The following is a 27,407-nucleotide window of genomic DNA, read 5'->3' as shown; positions in this document are numbered from 1 at the left end:
CAAACTTTTTAAACAGGGGCCAGTGCACCGTCCCTCAGCCCGTTGGAGAGTGGGGGGCACATTCCACGCATGCGCACTGCGGGCCCGGGACGAGTAGGCTGCTAAGCAGGACAGGCAGCACGGCAAAAACACCTGGCGGGCCGGATACATGTGGGGGGAGGGGGGTCACATGTGGCCCGAGGGCGTAGTTTGAGGACCCCTGAAGTGAGGAGACAGCAAGAAGGTGCATCCTTTTGCAAACCAGGAAATGGACCCTCGCCAGACACTGAACTTGCCAACGCCTTAATCTGGGACTTCCCAGCCTCCAGAACTGTGAGGAGAAATAAATGTCAACTGCTTAAGCCACACAGTCTGTTGCATTTGTTACAGCAGCCCAGACTAGCAGCCATCCACACATTTTTTTTTTTTTTTGAGACAGAGTCTCACTCTGTTGCCCGGGCTAGAGTGCCTTGGTGTTAGCCTAGCTCACAGCAACCTCAAACTCCTGGGCTCAAGCAATCCTCCTGCCTCAGCCTCCTGAGTAGCTGGGACTACAGGCATGCGCCACCATGCCCGGCTAACTTTTTCTATATATTTATAGTTGGCCAATTAATTTTTTTCTAGTTTTAGTAGAGATGAGGTCTCCTTCTTGCTCAGGCTGGTCTCAAACTCCTGACCTTCAGCAATCCTCCCTCCTGCCTCGGCCTCCCAGAGTGCTAGGATTACAGGCGCCCAGCCCATCCACACTTTTGAGCCCGGGGTCTCCCCTCCACTCTCCAATTAGACCCCAGAGCTCCAGTCGGGACCTCCAGCCCGACAAGCTTCCTAACTCACCTCTCTGTTCTACCACCGCTTACAAAACTGGTCCTTCAGGTGTAGAAAAGTTTTGTTTATGGTATGAATAACTATTTTTAATGTTTTTAAGACTTTCTGTTAGTATGAATAAGAACCTGTCTTACACATAAAAAACAAAAAGACAGTTTTTTTAGGATGAGAGAATTTTAAACATTATTATTTTTTTTCCTGCAATAAAATCATGGCCATCATCTCGGTCACTAGGAAGTTCTGTTTCCTATTCTTGTTTTACTTCTTTTACGGTGGCAGATGCCGGTGCATGGGGTAGGTAGGGTGACAGCAAAGGAAACCAAATTAGAAGTCAAGGGGACATTGCAGGAGTCCTAGATATGCACTAAGGGCCTTTGTTTTCTGGGGAACTAAGCAGCCCTGGGCTGCAATTACATCTGTACAATAAGAAGGTTTCACGTGTTTTCTAAGGCCTTGTCCCTCATTCAATCCTATGACGACTGCTGAAAACCCCAGCATGGGCCGATTACCAGGGTGACACATTTTAGAGCACTGGTGGGGTGTGCATTTAAAGAAGACTATCCAATGACTCATCCGTGAGTGAAATACAATTTGCCTCCACTTACAAAGCCACGTTAAGGAACATGATGTTAGTAGACACAGTGCCTAATGTCTGACAATGATTCTAAAGAGGCTATAAATAGGCAGTTTTTGAAATTAGTCAGCTATGTGCTATGGTCCACACCAAGAAGCACATGCATGCAGCATGTTCCAGACGGTACGTGCAAGCTGCTTTCTTTCTAGCACAAATGGAGAAGGGGGGTGGGTGGGGGGGAACAGTCTTGGTAGAGTCAATTATCACATATTTCAACTGTAAGTATGAAATAGGAAGCTCATGAAGAACTGCAATTTAGAAGCATTTAAAAGAGACAAAACAAACAAAGCTACTCCAGGCATACATATGGATAGCTGCAAAGCCAATTGTGTTATCTGGTCACAGATGGTTTAAAGTCACCAATGGATCAGAGTACAAACCCGGTGTAAGTGGACACTTCCCCGGACATTACCAGGGTCTCCCATCCGCCCCCTGCCTGTGTGCTTGCCTAACACAGGTAGCCGAGACTAATAAACACCCACGCTGGGATCTCAGTGGGCAGCATAGACAGGGATAGGGAGAGTCTACCAAACCATCTTACGACAAAGAGGCTGACACTCTGATATCAACACCAAACACCCTGTCCCATGGCCACAGGGTGACTTCTCACCTCATTCCTCCCCACCCACCACCGCACACACTATCTCCCAAAAAGTCCACCTGATCTTTATGAAATCTCAGCCTTAGGACAGGCTGGGATATCGCTGAAGAGGAGGAGGAGAAAGAAGAGACAGTGAGGGTTCCAGACCCATCAAGTCAATTCCTTGGTGATGTTTTCAAGTATCTGAAGGATAAGTGCTGATTTTGTTGTTGGTGGTGGTGGTGTTTTTGAGAATGATCAAAGGAATTACTTTTAAAGCTCTGGGTTGGCAAAGGGCACTTATCAAAAGAAAGAAGGTATTAGTTCAAACCTACCTGGATATATTTTAAGAGTCCTAAACCATCTGTCAGCAAAAGCTCTTTCAAATGCTAAACAAGCCAAGCAAAACTACTAATTGTTTAAATAATATTTATTACAGCTAGTGCCTCACTTTCCACTGACCACATTTACAAAATAGAGCCAGTGTGCTTTTTAAAAAATAGATCTTATGAGTATATGAAAGGCCCTTGAAAAGCAATGCTTATGGGCCAAAGAATAAGGCATTTCTTTAATAAGGAATAATGAAGTTTTAAAAATAACAATAAAAAGGAACAAATGAAAAAATGAATGAACCTGAAGGCAGTACCACAGGGGGGACAGGAGCATATTTTCTGTAGTGAATACATCTCAGTCCACGTGATCTTGGGTAAGTTACTGAATGTGTCTATGCCTCAGTGTCCTCCCCAGAAAATACACCCAATTATAGTCCCACATCACAGGGCTGTTGTGAGGATCAAAAAAAAATGATGCATGTAAAAAGCATTTACCATGTGCATGAGAAACATTCAAGTATTAATGGTCATTATTCTGCGATGAGTTTGGATTCCAACTCTACCCATCATTAGCTGTGTGGTCTTGGGCAAGCTATTTAACACACCTAAGTGCCGGTTTATTCACAAAAAATGAGAAGTTGTGATTAGATGATCTCTTGATTTCTATGGCTTCTCCAAGCTCAAGCCTCTCTCTGACGACACACCATCGTTTGCAATTTCAAAGTCTTTTAGGTTTCCAGCTTTCATCTTTCTTTTATGACTTAATGGTCACAGCCATGATTTATTGGATACCAAGTGTATGTTCAAAAGCACAACTCCAACTTATGAGACGATGACGCTGTGAATCCTAGCACCTACTTCATGACAATCCTTTTCACACAAGGAACACAATGTAGCAAAAGGAAGGCATTGCCTATGATAGAAGGACTCGATGTATTTCCATTCCGGGGGACTTCAGATATCGAGGTTGTCCCCCGAGTCAGACTGCTGCTGTAGTATTTCACAGATGTGGCCTGGTAGTGATGCAGCATACATAAATTATATTCACTTGTTATGACCACGCTCTTTTAAAAGGAACTCTCAATTACTTCCTACTGGAAACAATGCAATCATCCAGCCTTTCCAAACACTCTTAACAATGAAGTCGAAGGTTGCCATTAGAGGTCTGTCTCTTACACTTTAGCAGAAGACAAAACTGTTTCAGATTTATCACTCTCCTCTCACCAGTGACTGACCTTTTTCTAAGAAAAGACTGACCGTAAATGTCCTTACGTGTCAGAAAATTTTAAATGATGATTGAAAAAGATCATCTGTCACATGGTCTGTACCATCCCATGGAACTGTATCTCATAAACCTAGGTCATGATCTCATTTAGGCGGCGAGCAGGCCCCTAAAGTTATATAAACGACAGAATTAGCATAAGTGCAAAGACTCTAATAGTGCTATTAAACAAGATTTACAATAAAATTAACCTGACACAACATTTATAGAAGATTGTGTAAATAGTAATTAGCATTAGTGATAGGTAGTACTCACAATGACTATAAGAACCAAGCCAATCTTTGTTTTTTTCCTATTAATTCTTTAGATGCCCCTAAGCTGCATCAACATTGACAGTTTCCCCTCACATCCCGGCCAGTTTAAATCTCATCTCACACTCACTCCCGACTCATTAAGAGAGAAGAATTAACAATCGCCAATGAAATAATTAAGCAACAGTTTATCAATGGATGCCAATGGCACTGGGAGAGATGTCAGTAGGGAAATTCACAATGAAAAGATCAAGCTGCCACCACAGGACCCCAGTGATCAATTTCAGTATCCCTGCAAGTGAAGACAGCCAGACATTTTCCCAAGATGATGCAACATGAAGTAGATGATGCCACCAACAAATGACTCCTGCCGAAAAGCCAAACATGAATCTAATCAAGCTTGAAGGCCGACTTCCAGTTTACCGAAACACGGGGTCTAGTGGGACAAGTTTTAAAAGAAAACTAGCAGCGAAATCCAGAATGTGGGACATTCTACTACTAGACAAGTGACCTGATTTCTTCCACAAATCAATGACATGGCCAAAAAAAGGCTTGAGGAAGGAGGACTGTTCTAGATGTACAAAGCTTTAAGAGGTATGATAATCAAATGCACGGCATGGACTTTGTTAGGATTCTAGGTTGAAGAAACCAACTGTGAAAAGCCATTTTTAAGCTAATAAGGGGTAAAATCAACATGGGAGGTGAGAATTCAACAGACTCCTGGGCTTCCCTCCTCCCTGGCCCTGTGTTTTCCCAAACTGCACATCCAGCCACCCCCCCCCCCCAAAAAAAAGCCACTCATGTAAAAAGCACAAAGTCACCACTCTGAGCAGAGAAACCAGCACTGGAAGCAAGCAAGGTACCTACGAAGTGGGAGAGGAGAAAAAGAGACGCACACCATCAAAGTGGCAGTTTTGATTTTGCAACCTTAACAGGGCACCGCCCCGGCACCTCTACGCCTGGAGGTTTTGTGGTTTTTGTTTTGCTTTTTGTCTTACCTTTTTTTGGACACTTAAGTGACATAACTTGCATAAAGCACATGCATGGACATGCAGAGTCCAATTTTTACTCCCTGCAATGTCAGTTTTGTTTGGTTTGGTTCTGCAATGTCGAGTATCCCTTCCCTTGCAGACATGTGCCATCAGCAGCCAGTCGGGAATGGAAAAAGAAACAGGTTGGGACCTGCTTCCACCGTCTGTGACCTGCATGCTGGTGCTGGTGGCCCGAGCAGCTGACATACGCTGTCCAGCCAGGGCACAGAGATTAAAGCTGAACCATGTCCGGCAGCAACTACAAGATAACAACAGCTTCTTTACTGCACCATTTAAGTCGCCACCTCTGCCCCCAAATCCCACTTTCCCCCAAGCTTCTAGCTTGAACCTGCCCAGAACCGTCCAACAGGTATGGAACAATGACTGTCCTCTTCCACCTGTTTCAAAAAGCCTAGCATTTCACCACTTAATCTTCTTTTTAAAAAATGGTAGACTCTCTGTGGTTCCAAACATAGAGAGAGATTAACAAAGATCTGATGGAAATCTTTTAAAATTAAAATTTAGTATTACTAATTATTAATATCTTTATACTTAAAACCAGGTTTTCTAAAATAAAAAGCGGCTTTTTTTGTTTGCTATTTTGAACTAGTAAACTGGGATTATAATGAAAAGTCCTCCAAAGTGGAAGATGTACTACATCTGAATAGTTAAACAATGGCACAATTCCATTTTAGAAAGTTAGGAAGGAGAAAAAAATTAGGAAGAATCTCTCTGCAATATATAATAAGAAATTTTCCAATACAGACTATATGTGGATAGGAATAAAATACTGTTTAATTATAGAATTGTTAGAGGGAGGGTAAAATGTATTAATATGTAATACAATTATATAAACATTTTGAAAAATGCATGATGCCTAATTAAATTCCATGCATTAATAAGGTAACAGCCTTGGGATACTTTGTACAAAAATGGCATTTCTGGTAAACACAATATTTAAAACACAACTCAAACGCACAAGCTCTGCCTAATGATATGATTTTTTTTTCTTTTTCTTTTTTTTTTTTTTTTTATAAAATAGACGACATTCAGAGGTTATAATGACATGATTTTTAATTTGGCGCCATCCTGACACTTCGTATAAGAAAACTACTTCACAAATGGATCACTCCCTCCAAGACACTCCAATTTCCATATGGTAATGTTACAATAAAAATGCAGTACAACGACTCTCCCTAAAACTACAGTTTTAGATTTACCTGGCAAGTGCACTATTCCAACTGGGATTCCAATCCCTTTCTGAAGCTAAGACGCCACAAGCTCTAAATACACAATTAAGGGAACACCAAGGAGTGTTCGAGAGGCAGTTCTGCAGAGAGGAGACCCAAGTTTGATCTCAGCTCTTAAAACCCTGGGCAAACTTTTCAACCTCTCAATGCTTTTAGCTTCCCCATTTGTGAAACACAGATAATGGCACCCATTGAGTTGCTTGGAAGACCACAGAAGATAATGAAGGTAACCATGCCTGGCATATAATAAATGCTCAGTAAATGTTAGCTAGCGTTATTTTTATCATCTCAAGGCACATCTCACTGGAAGGTTTTTCTCATTAGCAAAGAGTACCTCTTTCTGACAAAGGCCAGGGACGTTCTTCAAAAGCAGATGTGTTATGCAACAACAGATGAACCTCAAAAACATGATGCCAAACCAACAATGCCAGACACAAGAGGCCATGTCATGTGATTCCATTTGTAGGAAACTTCTAGAAAAGGCAAAACTCTAAAGACAAAAAAAAAGATCTGGGAATCGGAGGCGGAAGAGACTGCAAAGTCTAAACCTGAACAGTGGGGAGGTTGCCCAACCTTACAAATTTACTAAAAATTACGGAACTGTACACTTAAAATGGGTGAATTGCAGGAAATATGTTATACCTCAATAAAGCTAAACAAAAACAAAACAAAACAAAAAAACCAAGTAGCTGCATTTCCAAAGTGTCTGCACAGGTATGCTCACATTAATCTGGCATGATCATAAATTTGGATAGTTACAGAGCATGGCAGAATGGTAGAAAATGAAAAGCTTGGGCCCGAATCAGATTCGGATCCTAATCCTGGCTCAACTTCTTCCTAGGGCAAACTTTTTAATTCTCTCACTCTTGGTTTCCAGGTCTGTAAAATGGGAATAAAACAATACGTCAAGAGGCAGTGGTGAGTACCATGTAGATAATCCACCACCAGTACTTCCCAGCAGTAAATGGCACCATCTTTCACCAGTGGCTGGCGTCACTCACAGTTCCTTTCTGTCTCAAACATAAGCCATCAGCATTCATCCATGGGACCAGCTCCAAGCCCAGTGATCTTCCCGCCTGCACCCTGCCCTCTGCAGTCCCTGCTGCCCTCCGCAGCCAGGGAGACATCTGTAAAATGCAAGGCCAATCTATCCCAGGCCCTGCTCAGAACCCTCCCACACAGCCTCCCCATCCACCAAGTCCTGCCCATGGCCTGCAAGAAGCCACCTCACATTCCTCTCCCCACCCTGCCCACCTGGCTCCCTCCATGCCAGCCTTCTCCCCATTCCTTCCGCCCCAGGCTCCTGCGGGCCCTGGGCTGTTATTGGCACTTGCTCTGCACAGACAGACTGGCGCAAGGCTCGCCCCCTTGCTTCACCCAGATCTCAAAGTCCCCTCCTCTGAGGGGTCTCACCCTATTACAAACACTACCTGCTTTCCCACTAGACTCCAGCCCCCTGGCCTGACCTAGTGTTCTTAATAGTGCCGATCACAGGAATCACCTTATCCATGCAGTTGTTTACTGTCTGTCACCCCACTAGCATAAGAACTCCACGCAGACGAGGATTCTGTCTGTCCTCGCCATCATCCTAGCCTCAGATCCCAGAGCCTGGAACAGTGCCTGGAACACAGTCGCATTCGTTAAATATTTGCTGAACGAATGAAATGTCATAAAGCACTTAACACTATGGCTGGCCGCATAGGAAGTGCTCAAGAACTGCTAGTTGGTAATAAAAATATTGCCATTATCATTGTTGTACTTCACAGGTAAGAATATGGGAGCCCTGAGAGGTCAAACTTGAACTGTCTATTACTCCTACAACGCCTACAACCCATGAGCACAGACTAACAAGACGGACTCATCATAGCAGGAACCTAAAAGATGATACGGCCGCTTCTCTGTCCATTCTGGGCCCTGCCTCCTCTCACCCGTGCGAGACAGTGGCCCACATGTTATCGGAATCCCAGAGCACCGGAATTGTGCCGAGAAGGCCAACCAGGTATAGTGCACGCAGGCTTCCATCTCACCTTCCAGACACCTCTAAGAGGTAGGTACGTGTGATTCTCTCTGTTTTTATAGAGGAGAATGCTGGGAAACAGAAATAAGGACCTGCTCCAAGATCAAATACTAATTCATGGTGAGCTTAGGTTTAAGATTCTGAAAATTGTAAAAGTCTAGGCCTCTCTCTTTCCAATGCACTAGACTACTCTGAGCATCCACAGAAAGAAAAGAAGAAAAAAGAACCCTGACCACAGTTTTACCTATTTCAAATGGTATCAAGTCATAAGGAAAAGAGTTTTATAAGTCCCTCCACCTACACATATCCACAATAACCTTCTCAACTTCCTCCAGGACATGGGGATTTTAATCCATCTGTATTAGACATTCATAAATGACTTCTGATTATACCGCTGGACTCTATAATATGACTTTATAGGATTTTATAATATAACATGATGGTTTTTGTAAAGTCATTAGCATCCATCAGGCCCAGATGCCTTCAAACCTGGCTGAAGTATGAATTTTTTTATATGTATATTTTCTTTTAATTTTTGAGACAGAGTCTCACTCTGTTGCCCAGGCTAGAGTGCCGTGGCGTCAGCCTAGCTCACAGCAACCTCAAACTCCTGGATTCAAGCGATCCTGCTGCCTCAGCCTCCCGAGTAGCTGGGACTACAGGCATGCGCCACCATGCCTGGCTAATTTTTTTCTATTTTTGGTAGAGATGGGGTCTCGCTCTTGCTCAGGCTGGTCTCGAACTACTGAGTTCAAAAGATCCTCCCGCATCAGCCTCCCAGAGTGCTAGGGTTATAGGCGTGAGCCACCGTGCCCGCCCTGAAGCATGAATTTTAACTTTAACCCTCACAAAGTAAGTTGTTTCATATATTATTGATGACACAGAGACACGGTGTCACAGCCCTCCTCCTATAACACTTTAGGAAAAATGTCACAACTTGTGTCCAAGAACAAAATAAAACATGCTATTTCTAATATCGAAACCAGGTTATCTTTAAAACTCTCCTGAAAACTCTGGGAGGCCGAGGGGGGCAGATCGCTCAAGGTCAGGAGTTCGAGACCAGCCTGAGCAAGAGTGAGACCCCTGTCTCTACTAAAAATAGAAAGAATTAATTGGCCAACTAAAAATATATAGAAAAAATTAGCCAGGTGGTTATGGTGGTGCATGCCTATAGTCCCAGCTACTCGGGAGGCTGAGGCAGGAGGATTGCTTGAGCCCAGGAGTTTGAGGTTGCTGTGAGCTAAGCAGACGCCACCACACTCTAGCCTGGGCAACAGAGTGAGACTCTGTCTCAAAAAAACTCTCCTGAAAGCATGAAGACACCCTGAGGAGCCAGGTGAGGACAAAGAACAAAGCCTGTCGCCTTCCCAAGTGTCCCTATGCCAGCATCTCAACATCAATGCCGGCTGTATCTAAAATCTGAGTTGAAATGCTATGGGCAAAATGTCTATTTAAGTCTTTTGCCCATTTTGAATCAGGTTATTAGTGTTTTTTGTTTTTTGTTTTTTGTTTTTTTTTTTACTAGTGAGTTGTAGGAGTTCCTTCTATATTTTGGATATTAATCCCTTTTCAGACACATGGTTTGCAAATATCATCTCGCATCCCTTAGGCTGCTTTTCAATCAATTGCTTCCTTCGCTGTGCAGAGGCTTTTCAGTTTGATGCCCTCCTGTTTGTTTACTTTGGGTTTTGTTGCCTGTGCTGCTGTTGTCATGGCCATGTAATCACTGCCAAGGCCAATGTCTTGAAGGTCTTGCCCTGTGATTTCTTCTAAGAGTTTTGTGGATATCACCCTAACAGTCCACCCACAAATGAACGGGTAAATGTGGTAAAGACATAAAATGGAATACTATGCAGACTTATTTTTTTTAAAAAAAAAAAAAGAAATTTTGCCATACGCAACAACATGGATGAACCTAGAGGACATTATGCAAGTGAAATAAGCCAAGCACAGAAAAACAGATAGTATGTGGTTCCACTTACATGAAGTATTTAAATAGTTAAACTCACAGACTCAAAGAGTAGAATGGTGGTTGTCTGGGATAAGGGGGAAATAGAGAGTTACTGATCAACAGGCACAAAATTTCAATTAAGCAAGATTAACAATGCCTAGAGATCTGCCGTACAGAATTGTACCTGCAGTCGCCAATGCTACCAAGCACACTTAAAAATTTGTCAAGAGGGTGGATCTCTTGTTAAGTGTTCTCTCCATAATAACATTTTTAAAGGAACATTTTTAAAAGGCTTTGGGAACTGACACAGCAGCATAAACACCCACCACCTGTCAAGTCTGGGACCATGTGCTGGGACTTCACGACCTCACATGTGTCCTTGCCATGCCGTGGGAGGGAGACACCACCAAGTTGGCCTCACCGATGAGACCGCTGCCTCACCTGACTTGCCGGAGGTCGCAAAGCTAGTGCCTGGATTCCAACTCCGATGTGCCTGACTCAAAGCTCCAAGCCTCTCCTCTACCCCAAATGAAGAACCTTGCCTTACTCTATAAGCCCACTCCTCTGTGGGCCCAGAGCCATGGCCAAGCAGGGCTGTGACGCATGGATGTTCCCGGATAACTCAAGGTGGCACTGATAACAGAAAGGAGAACAGAGGAAGGAGAGAGAATCCTCCAGCCACAGGTACCCCCAATGGCCACGATGGTCTGCACCTTGCATTTTTTTTCAACCTTGTTCGAGAAGACTTGACAACACGAACTTAACCCAGAAGGTTCCCAAGGCTCAGTGTCCCTCCCATTTAAAGACAGATTCTAAGTCTCACGCTGCTAAGGACTTCTCCGGCAGCCCTTCGAGAAGAGCACCCCAAGCAAGGCTTGGCCTCCCATGGCCTCTAAGGGGAGCTTTGCTTACACCCCAGCTCTCTTACTGCCACAGCCCAGAACTCCAAGACTTCGCTGTATGGAGGGAACGTTACTGTCACCAAATCACGTGACACACACACACACACACACACCTATGCCGCCACTATAAAGCACAGACCATACATCCTGCTTTACTATTAAGGTGTGCTTAACCCACATCTTTGGTAGGGGAAAATAAAACCATGCAATGACAAAAGTGTCCAGTGGCCAAATCTATGGCTGAATAGATAGCTTAAAGGGACTTAAAGGGTGACAACTATCTCCAGCAAATCCAGGTGCTTCTACAAATGCTCGAAGTCTAGATCTTACCTAACCAAACTCCCTGACCCACTTTCTCAAAACACTTGCACACAGAACTCCGGAAGGAAGGGGCAGATGGGACGTTAGTGGTGACATTAAACCACATTACTAATCTTCTGTGTTCCCTCTTTCAGTGGGGGAAAAAAATAGTCTTCTACCCCTCAACCAATCCCAAAGAAAATCAGTGAAAATCTTTTCCACCTTTACTTGTGATATTTTAAATTAAAAAAATCATGGGAATGAATGAATGAATGAATGAATGACAGCATCCATCCTCCCACAATTCAGGAACAAGTTCTTGCATATCACTTCTCCGCAGTACAAACCAAATTCACGTTGAACCATCCCAAGAATGGACTCTCCAGTCTCCCAGGGTAGGAGATTCTGACATTTCCTTTTGACTTTTATATGGAGAAAGGTACCATGGCTCCTGAAGGAATGCTGATCCTTACAGCAGACGACACGCTCGACTCCTTCAGTCACAGGTCGCCCACACTGCCACACCGCCCTAGGCGTGCATGCAGATCAGCCCCAAGTGTCAGGACCGGTAAAAATGCACCTGATAGTACATAACCGCAACTTCCTTCTTGTACATTCTCCTAATTTACAAAAGTAAAAAGTACTGCATCATCCTAATAATCAGCCTACTTCTAAAGGGCTGCTGTCTCAAAGACCTCTTTTTATATTTTATTTTTTTGAGACAGGGCCGCACTCTGTCACTCTGGATAGAGTGCACTCTGTCACTCTGGATAGAGTGCAGTGATATCAGCATAGCTGCACGCCACTTGGCCAGATTAATTTTTTCCATTTTTGGTAGAGACGGGGTCTTGTTCTTGCCCAGGCTGGTCTCAAACTCCTGACCTCAAGGGATCACCCCGCCTTAGCCTCCCAGAGTGCTAGGATTACAGGCGAGCCACAGCGCCTGGCCCCTTCAAGGACCTCTTCTTACTTTGCATATTAGAGAATTCAAATGTCTGAAGATTTTACAAAGGGAAAATAAAAGTATGTGATGACAAAAGTGCTCAGTGGCCAAATCTGTTTGCACCAAACACAGTCACTCAGCACTACTCACTATTCACAGGGAGCCCTTATTTTAGTTTCTCAGTATAAAGTCTTTCAGAAGCGAGCATGCAGCCAGCCGTAGATTCCTTGTACGGAATAGCCATTCCTTGATCTCCAAAAAAGAATTCCTTTTCACCACATTATTTCTCATGCATCAGAACACAATTTTACTTTCTAAATATTTTAAAAGCTGAAAAATGCATTTTCATTTTAAAAAAGAAGTCAATCCCAAATTACTCCTGAAACCCAAAGACTACAGCCCATCAAAGTTTTTTGTCAACTCAATCTTCTAAATAAAGTGGAAGTTACATTGTTTTTCCTGTATCTTCCCGCTCCCTTCTGTACAGGTGGTTATTTGCAAGCCTATAAGAAAATATATTTCAAAACAACTTGTCAGTTATTAATCATGTGTGAAAGTGACAAACCATTATTGTAGAGCTATCATTATTAAAGATGTGACAGGTACAGGTAAGGATGGGTAACACCTTCCTTGAGTCTCCGTGTCTGTCTCTATCTACACAAACACACCATGCCCCAAACCACAAATCCAGCAAAGATGCTTTCATCCTCGGGAGTGTTTGGGTGATGGGCACATGGGTGATCTTTTCTCTGTATTTTTTACAATTTTAAATATAATCTTATACTTAGCAGTTTTAAACTTGAAACTACCAGCAGGAAGAAATCTCTAGACAGGCAACTCCAGACATTACCTATCAATTTAAAGTAACTCGGTCATCAGCTAAAATTTCCAAAGTTAAGGCTGGAGGGGGAGGAGAGGGGACGTGGCCAGAGGAGAGATCTGATGTACCTGTTGGGAAGAAATCTCAAGTCTAGGAACGCAAAGGCTAGCAGGCCTCATTCTGCTTTTCTGAATGTCCCCTTCTCACCCATTCCAAGCAAGCAACTTTGCTCTGTCACTGACTAAAATCCTCCCCACCAAGGAAAGAAAGGTACGGTGGGCACTTTGCTGCAGAGTTAAGGTCTGCAATTTATCCTCTCAGTAGGATTTCTCTTCGAATGTCACAAGGGGTTGGTTGACACCATGCCCTACGCAGGACGTTAAAACTTGGGCCTACGCATCAGTGCCACCTCCCGGGGACCCGAGGATGCTTGGAGGGAAATGATGGGACCCAAAACGTTAGGACTTCAGCTGTGCAGACGCCACCCACACGCCGGGCTCCCCGGAGTCGTGGCGACCGAGCAGAGCCGAAAGGGGAAAAGTTGCTCGCAGACCGGACGCGGTGTCGCGGCCACCCCGCGCGCCGGGCACCCCCGCGGCCCCGCCTTTGTCTGCCGGGCAGGGGCCGGCGCCGCGCCGCGCACCCGGGGCTCCAGGCCGGCAGGCGCCCCGCTCCGGAAAGGGGCTCCGCGTGCAGGGCCGAGGGCGCGACGACGAGCCGCGCGGCCGCCGGGCCCCCGTCCCTGACAGCGGCCCCCGGGGCACCCCGGCCGGGGCCACCGCCCGGCCCGGGCGCGGCGCGGAGTGACGGCCCCCCGCACGCGCCCCGCACGCGCCCCGCACGCCCGCGCGCCAGGGACCCCGGCCCCTCCGCCCCTCGCCGGCCGCCCGCAGGGAGGGTCCCGGGCCGGGCCGGGCGCCCCGCGCAGCCTCCCCGCGGGCAGCCCGCCTCCCGCGCCCCTCGCCTTTGTGTGCAAAGTAAGTGCGGGCGGCGGACCCACCTCGGCGCGCACAAAGGCGCGCGGCTCCCTCCGCGGCTCCCGGCCCCGCGGCGGCCCCGGCGGTGCGGCTGGGCGGCGGCGGCGAGGGCGGCTCCGCGGCGGCCAGGCCCGCAAGCCCGTCCGGCTCAGGGCGGCTCTCGCACCCCGCGGCCCCGCGCGTCCGAATTAAGCGGCGGGGCGGGCCGGGGGGCGGGGCGAGCCCGGGGAGGCCACGCCCCGGCCACGCCCACCGCGCCCCGCCCCCGCCTTCCTTGCGCCCCGCCCGCCCGCGTGCGCCGCGCGGCCCCGGAGAGACGCGGGGGCGCCGGGTCGCCTCGGTGCGGTTGGCTTCGGGGCCTCGCGGGAGGGGGCAGGGAACGGGTGCAGGAAAGCACCGAGCGTCACCAGGAGAGAAGGCAAATGGGACGGTGACAGGCACAAGTTCACAGTCACAATCAAAGCCCTGCGCGCCCTCATGCTCACGTTCCCTCTCTCTCTCTCTCTCTCTCTCTTTCTACCCCCCTTTCTCTCTCTCTCTCTCTCCCCTCTCTCCCCTCTCTACCTCCCTCTGTCTCTCTCTCATTCTCAGGAGTGTTCGGCCACCTGGTGTCTGGTGCTCCTGTCCCCACTGAAATCCTGCCAACACGTCTGGGAAGAAAACTCAAAAGGAAGCAGATTTGTTGTAATTGCACGAATCCAATGCCAAGCAAGGACTCAAAACCCAGTGACCTTGACTCAGGTTCCACCGACTCCCTTCATCAAAGGGTAATTAGAGATTTAAATGTGTGCGCGAGGGAGAAAGGGTTTCTCTTACCTCTTTTTCTCTCTGCTTTGCATTTTCTCCGGCTCTCTTAGGGCAGATTGCTTCCCTGGCCAAGCCCAGGGCTCTGCGTGCGATTACCATCTACCTGAATCGCAGCAGGCACAAAACCAGGACCTGAATCGGTGTCTGTTTCAGAGCAGCCAAAAGGGCAACAGGTTCGCGGAATTTAGATCAGAAGCTTTTTCATTGTCTTGGCAACGGATGACTAAGGGTTTATTTATTGGGAAACTTTTCTGACTAAAACAGCTCGGGCCACAGTCATACAGAAAAGTCGTATCCGCCATGGATTTTCGTAAACAAATTACTTATTCTGAGGATATCTACCATACACAACACCCTAAGCCACAGCCCCACAGGGGCTGGCCATTGCCAGGTCCCTGAAGCCCCCAAAAGGTGGGGTCATCTGTCACAAGATTTGGAGAGAGAAGCTCCTTCCCAGCCAAGAAGCTGAGATGTGAACTTATCTATGGTGTCTCCCACGATTCTTCCCTCTCTCCCCATCCTTGCCCTGTGTGTCTGTTCTTGACAATGGTCCATCAGTCACCAAACCAGAACCTAGTAACAGCATCCGATTTAGAATTTCCCTCTCCCTCCCCACACTGGTGTCCACTCCAAGTCCCGTGCATTGTACAAGATGCCTGGCATTGCCTCTCCCCCGTCCACCCGCGCTGCCACAGTTGCTTTGTGACCCTGTCACCACACTGTCCCAGGGGTTCCTAACTGGCCCAGCCTCTGATCTCACTCACTCCTTTCCTCCCAACTGCTTCCCCAGTGAACTTTGCAAGTGCAAATTGCTCAGCTCCTTCCCCTGCTTAATACTCTTTAATGAGTGCCCAATTCTTGCTACGGGATCCAGTCCTAGCTCCTTAGGACAGTAATGGCCCATAGTACAGCTTACTTCTCTGATACCACCTTGACCACTTCTGTGAGTTCTTCCTACATTTCCTAAACAATCCCCCAACCCTCCCAGGCCCCACCCCCCAACCAGCCAGAGTGCCACATTTGCTAAATGGCCCTGCTCTTTGATGTGATGATGACGACTGGCTGGCCTACTGAGTATGTCAACTCCTTATGTTCTTCTAAGGTCCCTCCACTTCTACCTAACATACCTTTACCCCACCTTCCACCACCAAAAGCTCAGCTCCTCTCTAAGACTCAGGCTTTTCCGAAAAGCCTTCCCTGACCTGCTCACTGAATGAGTCTTTTCTGCCCCTTCCATCCCTAGCATAATATTGTCATTATTGCAAGGTATAAATATATGCCCCTTTGAACACAGAGTTTGTGCTGGACATATATACATATCTTTACAACTCTGTGCCTAATGCAATATCTGGCATATAAGGAATGTTATGGACTGAATTGCGTTACCTGCCCTCCTACAATTCATATATTGAAGTCCCAAGCCCCAATACAACTGTATTTGAAGACTAGACCTGTAGGAAGGTAATTAAGGCTAAATAAGGTCATAACGGTGAGGCCCTAAGCCCATAGGTCTGGTGACCTTATCAAAAGAAGAAGAGACACCAAAGCTCTTCCAGTCTTTGTGCACACACAGAGAAGAGGCCATGTGAGGACACAACAAGGAGGTGGCTGTCTGCAAGCCACAAAGAGAGGCCTCACGAGAAACCAACCTTGCTGGCACCTTGATCTGGGATTTCCAGAACTTTCAGGACTTCCAGCCTCCAGAGCTGTGAGAAAATAAAGCGTCTTGCTTAAGCCACCGGGCCTGTGCTGTTCTGTCTCATGGCAGCCCCATCAGACTGATATAAGAAGCGTGCATTAGATTCTAGATTCCAACCTTGGTGAAGCACTCACCCACCATTGAGCATGACTTGTCTGCAAAACACAGCCTGGACAAACGTCTGTGACACCAAGCCACGGGGCAGAGAGTCTGTGTGTGATAAGTGACCACACAGTCTTTTTCCTGTCCTCTGGAAGAAATAAATGAAGCTTGTTCCATGGTCTGGGGGCCAAAAGCCTACAGGCTGGAAGTCATGACCTTACCCCCTGCACTGATAACCACAGTTTCTCTTAAACCAAAAACAAATAAGTGGAGAGCAAATATTTACTTTGAATTTCCCAATTCAAAGCTTTATTAAAAGACAGGAGGCCAACACCAATTTATTAAATCCACTCTTTGGGGCTATTTCACATCCCTAGGGGAATCTTAGGGGGATTTTGATCCAGGTAAGATCAAGTATCCAATTTGATTTGGGACCCCTAGAGCCACTGTGGGTAGACCCCAGAAATAAGAACTTCAAGGTTATGGACTAGGGTGATATTTACTATATTTGTGCCCATACCATCTATGACAACACCTGCAACATATCACTCTGTGTGTGGTAGGTGTCCGTTGAATGAGGAAGCCTGGCATTCCAGGACACAGCTGGACTTCCCAGGGCTACTCCAGGGAAACCAGAGTCTCATGTCCTGTAGATTCCACATCCTGCATGTGGACAGCACTCTGCAAAAGGTCACGGGCACCGGTGGCCTAGGAACCTGCTGTGCTGTGCTTAGGTTTTTATTTCTGGGCTGACACCATTTATCAGGTGGCAGGCAGGGCCTTTAGTGACTTCCTTCCTCCAAATACAATGCAAAGAAAATACTCCTCTGGAGGGTGTCTGAGTCATTTAACCCATCGATCTCTAATCTCACATTACTGGAAAACTACAGAACAATTTTCCATCTTAGCCTGCTAACCCTGCTAACCTCATCCTTTTGCTTTGACAATGGGGGTGTCTTTTATGTTGATTCCTAAGGAAAATTGATGAAAGCAGAAATGAGCATTTGGGGACATAAAATGGAGCAAAGCAAATCAATTTGGAATAAGATATGTTGTTTTTTTTTTTATCTTCCACTTTGATCATCTTCCCTATACATAATCTTGTTGCTTTATGCTCTAACCATCATCCTGAAAAGCTCCAAAGAGATGAGAAAAGCTTAACAATGTCCTAGAGGAGGGAGATTTGTTATTACAGGTATGCTTTGTGTCTTAAATTTTGCACTGTGTACAGGGACATTTGGATAGGCAATAATACATTCAAACAGAAATAAAGTTTTAATTTTAAAATCATGTATTTTAAGCCATGTCATTTAATATCTGTACCCATTATCTATTATTGGATTAAAAAATCCCCTCAAAACTTAATGGCTTAAAACTAGAGTGCATGATTTGCTCCCAATACTGTGGGCTGGTGGTTTGGACAAGGCTTTGCTGGGACATCGTGTTTCTGCTCCACGTGGCCTTAGCATGGCTTTGTCTTGCATTTGCAGTCAATTGGGAGGTTGGCCAGAGGACTGGCTTGTCCTGGTGGCCTCAAAGTCCAGAAGGTGACTGCAGCTATTGGCATTGGCATCTCAGATCCCCTAGCCAGGGCCTCCTCAGCAAGATGGCTGAGACCTCCCCACGTGGCAGCCAGGTCCATGTGGGTGAAAGAGGAAGTGGTGAGGTTCTAGCTTCAAGGTCATTGTGCTGCATTTGTTCATTCCAGAACATCACAAAGCCAGCCCAAATCCAAGCATTGGGGACATAGATTCCATCCCTTGATGGGAGAAGCAGTAGTCACATTGCAAAGGAACCTGAGTACAGTCCTGGGATAGGAGGAATTGGTGTGGCCCTCTTTGCAAATAATCTTCCCCTGAATCAGACATGAGGAACTAATAGTGGAGGGTGACAGTAACAGCTGCTAAAATAGTCTCAAGGGAAATCTCTCTGATTATAAACAAGACAAAAGCCCTTTGCCGTTGAACATAACACCTGTAAGAACAGATTCGATAAATTGGTGTTCATGTCCTGAATTGATAGATCAAAGAAAATAATTAATTTCTGATTTTTTTGTCTTTGATTTAAAATAAGAATGAGGAGCAGGGAAAGAAAAAAGAAGAAAGGCTTTAGGACTCTAATGGAACTAAAGTAGACCAGGTTCTAAAATGGTGCATTAGACAGCTATTGCTGCTTAACAACTTACCATGTATTTGGTGGCTTAACATAATCCTCATGTATTAATTAGCTCATTGTTAATCCAGGCATGGCATGGCTGGGTTCTCTGCTGAAGCCAAAATCAGGATCTTGGCAGGGTTCGTGGTTCACTTCATCTGTAGCTCAAGGTCTCTTCTAAGTTCATTCAGATTGCTAGCAGAATTCAATTCTTTCTTTGTGCTTCTAGGACTAAGGTCTCAGTTTCCTAGCTATCAACTGGTAGCCACTGTCAGCTGTCACAGGCTGCCCACATACCTCACTGTGTGGTCTTCCCCATGAGCAATGGCTCGACAAATCCTTCTGGGCTTCCAGTCTCTGACTTCCTCTGGACTCAGATTTGAAATGTTCATGTGATCAGGTCAGGCCCCACCCAGATCATCTTCCTATCTTATAGTCAACTAATTTGAGTCCTTCATTACATCTGCAAAATCCCTTCATAGCAATACCTAGATTAGTATTAATACATGTTTGAATAACTAGAGAAAGTGTGTGTATACCAGGCGCCAGAAATCATGGAGGCTGTCTCAGAATTCTACAACAGATGGATGAATAGGCAGACAGACAGATCCTCTTTAGAATAAAACTTGTAGAATGTGAGGGCAGGCAGAAGGTAAGAGCCTTGCAGAGGCATTGCATACAGAGCCCAGCGGTTATTCAGCTAAGCCAAGAGCCAGAAGGAATTCTTAATGAGTAATAACCAAGCTCCTGCACAGCTTCATGGATAGTCCAGTCTTCGCTGAACTCTGGCAATCCGAATGCTCAAAAAATACGGAAAGTAAAACAAAGTTAAGACTAGGACACCCTCATTTCATCACTTAAATAGCATAATAATATGAATATAATAGCGTTTCCTTTATTTTGCTTAACTAGATTGCACGGTTATTCCGTAGCATTAATGTAAAGCTCCCTAGCCCAGAAGGATGATGCTTTTCAATGAAGAGATTTCTAGAACTCATTCGCGGAAAATTTTTTGTGAAAACATGTGTGGTTTGGTGAGTGCATATAGCACATTATCTACCTTTTAAAAATAGAAGCACTTAAAAGGGATCCAAATGATACACTCAAATCTGAATGGCTGTGTTATAAACTAGACGAAAAGCTGTTACATTAAAATGCTCATGCCTCTGAGCATGAGCATTCGTGAGCAAAGTAGTGGAATCATTTCATTAAATATGCTAATCATGCCAGTAATAAAGATGGATAGTCTGTCGTGCAATAGTTATACACAAAGCATTTCGCAAGCTCTACCAGACAGAGCTGTATCTCATAATGTGGCCGAATACTTTGCCACTTCTAGAGAGTTTATAATTCAGGAGAGTTTTAATCTCAAAACCTTTAATATATGTATTGCCTACAATGCTTAATTGGGTTTTGGCAGAACACTTGCTCTTTGTTGTTTACAATGTTAAAATTAAAGGGACTCTGTAAAATGGTGATTCTCATTTGTAACTGCTGTTAGTCACATAAACTGTGCAGGATGCAAAGATCTGAGTTTTATGTCTTTTTCTGTCCATGAATCCACAAGCAGATGAAAAGGATTTCCTGAGAGTCTTCCTGCATATTAAAACTAAAATCTCTACAAAGCAGAGAGAGGAAAAAAATCCTCAAATGCTCAGCCTCCCAAAAATATGAAGATATCTTACTAGTGGACATTAATGAGCAAACAAACCATCTCTGTATTTAAAAACAATAAAGATAATTCTTATGTATTTAATTCAAATAACTAACATGTAATACAAATGCCCATTTTACTGAGAATGTTCTAGAATGTGCTCCAACTTCTCCTTTCTGCTATTTACTCCTGATACACACATTTCCATTAGCTCATGAAGTACCTCATGGAATGCTTGGATTAGTAATAACTACTTGAACATCATTTTTATATATTCACCTGCCTTTTATTCATTGTAATAAAGTAAGTGCATGGAGCAATGGAATGAAGACTAGGCTAGGACCAAAGAGATCTGCTTGGTGAACTCGGATAAGATACTTAACTCACTGTAGCCTTCAGTTTCTTCTGGACTTCATGGTAAGTGATTTTTGTAGCTTATTTATTTATTTATGTATTAGTCCTCGTATGTATAAAAAGTGTGGCACTAGCAGTGTTGCCTCCCAGACTTGGCTAGAAAGAGGGCCTGTCTGACCCGCTCGGAGCCTGCCAGTAAAGTCCAAACTGCAGCTAGGGTTAAATCTTGCCAGAGGAGGTTTGCTTATTAACTCCGCTTATAGAAGCGTGCCACCCACACATTTGAACGGCTAATGATTAGTGGACTTTTAAAACTGCATTTCAAGTGACAACACAAAATTGAACATGAACTAAAATTCATGTTAGCATGAATTGTTAGCAACAGCCAGATGATGTTATCATAACTAACAATAAAATGTTAGCAACAGCCAGATAATGTTAATATTAATGAATGTTTGAATTTTATAAGAAAGAAAGAGAGAGTGAGAAAGAGAGAGAGAGAAAAGGAAGGAAGGAAGGAAGGAAGGAAGGAAGGAAGGAAGGAGGGAGGGAGGGAGGGAGGGAGGGAGGGAGGGAGGGAGGGAGGGAGGAAGGAAGGAAGGAAGGAAGGAAGGAAGGAAGGAAGGAAGGAAGGAAGGAAGGAAGGAAGGAAGGAAGAAAGAAAGAAAGAAAGAAAGAAAGAAAGAAAGAAAGAAAGAAAGAAAGAAAGAAAGAAAGAGAGAGAAAGAAAGAAAGAGAAAGAGAAAGAAGAAAGGAGAGAGAGAGAAAGAAAGAAAGAAAGAAAGAAAGAAAGAAAGAAAGAAAGAAGAAAGAAAGAAGAGAGGGAGAGAGAAAGAAAGAGAGAGAGAGAGAAAGAAAGAAAGAGAGAGAGAAAGAAAGAGAGAGAGAGAGAAAGAAAGAAAGAAAGAAAGAGAAAGAGAGAGAAGAAAGAAGAGAGAGAGAGAAAGAAAGAAAGAAAGAAAGAAAGAAAGAAAAAAAGAAAGAAAGAGAGAGAGAGAGAGAAAGAGAGAGAGAGAGAGAGAAAGAAAGAAAGAGAGAGAGAAAGAAAGAAAGAGAGAGAGAAAGACAGACAGGCGGGCAGAGTGCTTTTGGTGCAGTTGAGGGCAGTTTCTGGCAACATTTCCCTGTTCTCCCTCTTGCCCTCTCAGACAGTCACCACCAGGTCTCTGAACAACCTGCCCTGTCCTCGGATTCCAACTTGCCCCGGTGACCTCGCTTTTCTAAGTCAACAGCTGAAACACACTGCAGGACACTGTACTTTGACAGGCACCTGTTTCGCCAGCTCATTTCTCTTTACAACAACTGTGGGAGCCATTTGCTGTCATCCACACCACTTCATACACAACTACTCAGAAGGATAAAAGAAAGAAGGAAATGGGAAGATATGCTAGACACCATCTTTATCTTCCACAGCCCCCAATAGTTGACAGACCTCTGTCCAAAATGATGAGACACAGGGACAAAAGAGGCTGAGAGACAATAGAACACAAAGAACAAATCAAAAAATACTAGAAATGCAAATGGAGACATAACTGTAGATACCCCAAACTGAAGCGAGAATACAAAATCACTATGAACAACTTTCTTGGAAAGTTTAAAAGAATTCTTAGAAAAATACAGCCTGCTACAAGTGACTTAGGATGAAATAGGTAACTTAGAGAGTGCCATAAACTTTCAACAAATTGGACTGGAAATTAAAATTTTCTCGCAGAATAGGCGGAACCTAGTGCTATGAATGTTGATTTTAGTAATGGTTTGCTCATAAAAATTCCTAGCTTGGTCGGAAAGATTGATAGTCTTGTAAGAGACAGTTTATCAGTGTGACTAATCAAAAGCAGAACTTCTCTTTTCACTCTTTTTTTTGGGGGGGGGGCGGAGGGGACAGGGTCTTGCTCTGTTGCCCAGGCTGGAGTGCAGTGGTGTTATCACAGCTCACTGCAGCCTCCACCTCCTGGGCTCAAGCGATCCTCCTGCCTCAGCCTCCCGAGTAGCTGGGACTACAGGCATGCGCCACCATGCTGAGCTATTTTTTTTTTTTTTAACTTTTTAGAGACAGGTGTCTCGCTATGTTATCCAGGCTGGTCTCAAACTCCTGGGCTCAAGCGATCCTCCCGCCTCCGCCTCCCAAAATGCTGGGATTACAGGTGTGAGCCATTGTGCCCAGCCTCTTTTCACTCTTCATTTCCCTACTTACCCCTGTAGTCCCTTATCGAGAACACCCTGACGGTTTCTTTGCTGCACAAACTTCAAGATAATCTTCATTTCCTCTCTCAGGCCCCCGCATCTACCTTGGTGACAAAGCCAAGCTATTGTTTTCTCTATCATTTCTCCCACATTCACATTTTCCTCTCTCTCTCCATCAAATTCCACCTGGCCCACACACACATAATCCTCACTGAGTGCCTGTTGCCTACTACAGCTTTGCTTCCATCTGCCCCACGCAGTAGACACTATGACTCAAGCCATCTCCCAAGGAGGCCACATCAGCTCGGCTAAGCTAGTAAAACAAATGACAAAATGCTTCCCCCTCAAAGCCAGACCATTGGCTTCTCTTTTATTAAAATGCAGAGTTGCTTCTTTTTTAAAGAAAGGGCTTTCCATCACTTATAAGTAGGGGCTAAATAACATGCACACATAGAAGCAGAGTGTGGAACAATGGACAATGGAGTCTTGGAGAGGTGGGGTGGGAGGGGGGTGGATGATGGGATGTGGCCTGGTGGGTACAATGTGTGTGGCTTCAATGACGTTTGCACTGAAGGCCCTGACTTCATCACAATATAATGTATCAATGTAGCAAAATTGCACTTGTACCCCATGAATATCTACAATAAAAAATAAATGGAGAAAAAAAAGGACATAAAAAATCAACCAAACAACAACAACAAAGGAAAAAGAAAGAAAGATAGAAATGGTTTTCTTTTCCCCTAAACAGTTGTCCTAAGGAACCAATGCAAATGAGTTCAGCTGAGAGGACAATTGAGAAAATACACAGAGGAAGGAGAATTTCACTCTCAGAATAATGCATTTTCTCATGAATTATAGTGACTGGTCAGAATGATCACTTTCAAAGAAAAACTTTATACTTCTTCAGAAATAGTATCTTCTGTAATGACTTAGAAAGACCTGGGTCTTATGAACAATTATCAAAACATATGTCTAGATCATTCTTCCCCAATTAGCTATTTTCTCTATAAATTTAGGATAAAAATAGACAAGCCAAGTCATGAAGACTCTGAACACCACTTTCATGAAATTTTTCTGATCTGCTTTACTACTTAGGATAATGAATTTAATTCAATTACTGATTTTTTTCTGTCTTCTCAAATTAGAAATGAATCCCCAAATAAAACCTTTAGTAATCTATAAAGTAACATGTGGATTTGGAATTCATATGTTCTTTTATCGCCCTTATTTATTTTTGAGCAAGTTGTGACGCTCAATAATGGGGAAAAAAATCATACATTTTTCAAGTTATAGAGAAGTCATCAGATAATATAATTAAAAATGCCTTGGAGGATAACACCATATCTGTGTAAGATAAAGGAAAGAAAATTAGCCAGTTGTGGTGGCACGCACCTGTCATCCCAGCTACTTGGGAGGCTGAGGCAGGAGGATCGCTTGAGTCAAGGAGTTTGAGGTTACTGTGAGCTATGATCAGGCCACTGCACTCCACCACCCTGGGTGACAGAGCCAGACCCTGTCATTAAAAAAAGAAAGGAAAGAAAGCTTGCTTTGCCTATTAGAGGGGCCAGATAGTATAGTGATTAGGTCCACTGACCAAAGGATACGAGCTTATGTGCCATATTCCCCCCTTATCAGCTGAGTAACCTTAAGTTGTTCAATTTCTCTAAGACTCAGTTTTCCCATCAGCAAAATGGAGATTTGTGCATTTATTTATTTATTTTAACAAATGATATTTAGCAAGCACGTTCTTTGTGCCAGGCACCATTGTGGTCCCTGAGGACACAGCAGGGAACAAAACAGAAAAAAAATCCCTGCCAGTATGGGAGGTACATCTAGAAGACAGAGTCCAAAAGGCAAGTCCAAAAGGAAAAGGAATGGCAGGAAGGAAGAAGAAAAGAAATAAGAAAAGGAGAAATACTTACGGGATGTCAGATAGTATTCACTATTGCTACGCTATAGGGAGAGAAAGTGGGAGGGGTGTCATTTTAAATAGGGTGTCAAGGGACAGTTTCCCCGAGAAAGTGACATTTGAGCAGACGCCTGAAGAAGGCAAAGGAGTCAACTGTGCAGATACCTGGAGGAAAAGCTTTCCAGACAGCTGGAATAGCAAGCGCAGAGGTCTTGCGGGGAGCACACCCTCTGAGTTCAAGGGACAGCAGCCAGAAGGGACAGAGGCCAGATGCTGGGGTCAGCCCTGGAGCGGGCACGAGGGCCACAGAGCACAGAGCACCCTGTGGGCTCTTAGGGACTCTGGCTTTTACACTCAGCAAGATCGGAAGCTGTTGGAAGGTTTGGAACAGAAGAGAAATCTGGTCTGATGGACATTTTAAGAGGACCACCTGGCTGTCATTGAAAATAGACTCTAGGGGCACACAGGTGGGGGCAGAGAGACCAGCCAGAGAGGGAGGGGGTGAGTTGAGAAATGATCATGTGATAGATATTTGGAAGGGAGAACCAGCAGGATTTGCTCATGGATCAGAGGTGCAATGGAGATAAAAAAAAACAGTCAAGGGCAACTCCAATGTTTTTGGGCTGAGGGCTTGGAAGGATGAAGTCTCCTCTTCTAAAGAAGGAAGAGGCTGAGAGAGAAGCCACCGTGGGAAAGAAGTCCAGGTTTGAGAATGTTGGGTCTGAGATGCCATCGGTCACCCAAATGAAAAGGAAAACAAGGAAACAGTTGGATATGGGTTAGGAGCTGGGCAGGAGGTCTAGGCTGGAGCTCCAAACTCAGGGCTCATCAGCGTGTGTGGGACGTTGACAGCCAGGGCCTGTGTGTAAACTAACAAGGGAGGGACAGAGCACTGCGCCCTGGGGGCCACCCTGTCATATAGGGGTCAGGGAGCTGCTGGGGACAAGAAAAAGAGACTGAGAAGGAGTGGCAGGTGAGGGAGAATGGAACAAGGAAGCCTGGGGCCTGGGAGCCAGGCAGGGCTGGGTTTCAAGCAGGAGAATGTGGCCACTTTTGTCAAAGCAACCACCAGGGCACACGAGAAAGGGACTACGTACCAACCAGAGAGTCACAGGGTGGGGAGAGGGAGGCCTGGCCAGGATGGTTTCAAGAAAGGATTGCAAGAGAAGAATTGGATGCTGCTAATAGCACCACATTTGCCAAGGGTAATAGATTAAGGGAAATACGGTACCACAAATGGGAGAAATGAATAATTGTCTGCAAGCTGAAATGACCTTGCAGAGAGAGGATGCATGAATATCCTTTCTGGTCTTCTAGACATTCAACTGTGGCCTCACTGAAGTGAACCTCTGCTTCAGCCACTTTCCCTCAGTTTGGCATGAACACGCTTCCTCCCTCCTCGCATTCTCTATTCCTGATGTTCCCTCCAGCAGAAATGCAAAAGTTCTCCCCATACATCAAGTTTCTGCTCAAGTCTGAACTTCTGCCACCAGGCCTTCCCTAACTTTTGTATTCTAGCCAGTCTCTATACTCAAGAAGCTAACAAACATATCTGTCCTATAAAATAATTTTTTGTACATATGTTTTTCTTTTCCCCTAATTACCCTGTACATCTTGAAAGCAGGCAGGAGCTAATGTTTTAATCTTCTCAGCATTTAGCACCATGAGAGGTTCATCCTGGGAGCTGGGTAGATATTCATTGAATTATATTAAAATTCAGCACAGTGGAATTACTTAAGGTATCATTCTACTACTTCTCAATTACATGAAACAATCACAAAAGCTTAGCTTAATATTTTATTCCCTCAAACATTTTTATGACGATTATTTTAAAACGTTCTAAAAGAGGTTAGATATTTGCTTGTTGGGTTCAATAAAAATCCTTAAGGGCAGGGTTTTTCAAAAATGATTCTGATCTGCCTGTGGATGGCAGAACTGTGTGTCTTTATGGGACATTTTGATCAAGCTGAACTTAGGGCATGCTGGACATTTGACAGAGAGACTGTTCTTAAGACTCAAGTTTTATGTACAGGAAAACAATCTGATTAGCAGTTCATTGGAGCTATTAGAAACTCAAGCTTCAAAAAATACCATGGCAAAGGAAAAGACAGGAGACATTGTTTTTACTGAGATTTCCACCACTCTCTCAGTGACATAAAGTAAGCCCAGGGGACTACTAATGAGGTACAAAATGAATATGCATGAGCTGGAATCACACCAAGACGCCGATAAAAGGTATTGTTCCATTGCCTAGGTCAGCCTGGTATAAAAAAAAAAAATGGAAAGACCTCATGAGTATATTGTTGGCAAGTTTGTGGCAGACTTTCTTCTAGTCTTATCGGAGAACACAAAACTTTTTTGAATAAGAACAGTGGTAATGAAAGATGCATGAGCCATTGTGACAGTCAGCTAATGGGAGTAAAGAAAGTAAAAAATAAAATAAAAATAAAAATAAAGCAGGCAGGTGGGT

The 27,407-nt window shown here is 44.6% G+C and overlaps 1 protein-coding gene across 3 annotated transcripts in view; it reads right to left on the bottom strand.

Moving 5' to 3' along the window:
- The window catches only part of FAM107B (family with sequence similarity 107 member B), a 187,525-nt gene that overhangs the window by 52,953 nt on the left and 107,165 nt on the right, over window positions 1–27,407 (bottom strand). The window contains exon 1 of one of the 3 annotated variants that reach the window (XM_075997465.1): window positions 14,891–14,911. The exons of 1 other annotated variant lie outside the window; for it this stretch is intronic. The gene's annotated coding sequence lies outside the window, so the exon portion shown is untranslated. Of the gene's footprint in view, window positions 1–14,097; window positions 14,275–14,890; window positions 14,912–27,407 lie in introns of those variants that run through there. One more of the 3 variants, XM_020284078.2, reaches the window with a different exon arrangement.

This window comes from Microcebus murinus, chromosome 25 (genome assembly GCF_040939455.1).
Source record: "Microcebus murinus isolate Inina chromosome 25, M.murinus_Inina_mat1.0, whole genome shotgun sequence".
Classification (NCBI taxonomy): domain Eukaryota; kingdom Metazoa; phylum Chordata; class Mammalia; order Primates; family Cheirogaleidae; genus Microcebus; species Microcebus murinus.
Note: the sequence above shows the minus strand (reverse complement) of the source record. Positions and strands in the feature narration are given on the sequence as shown.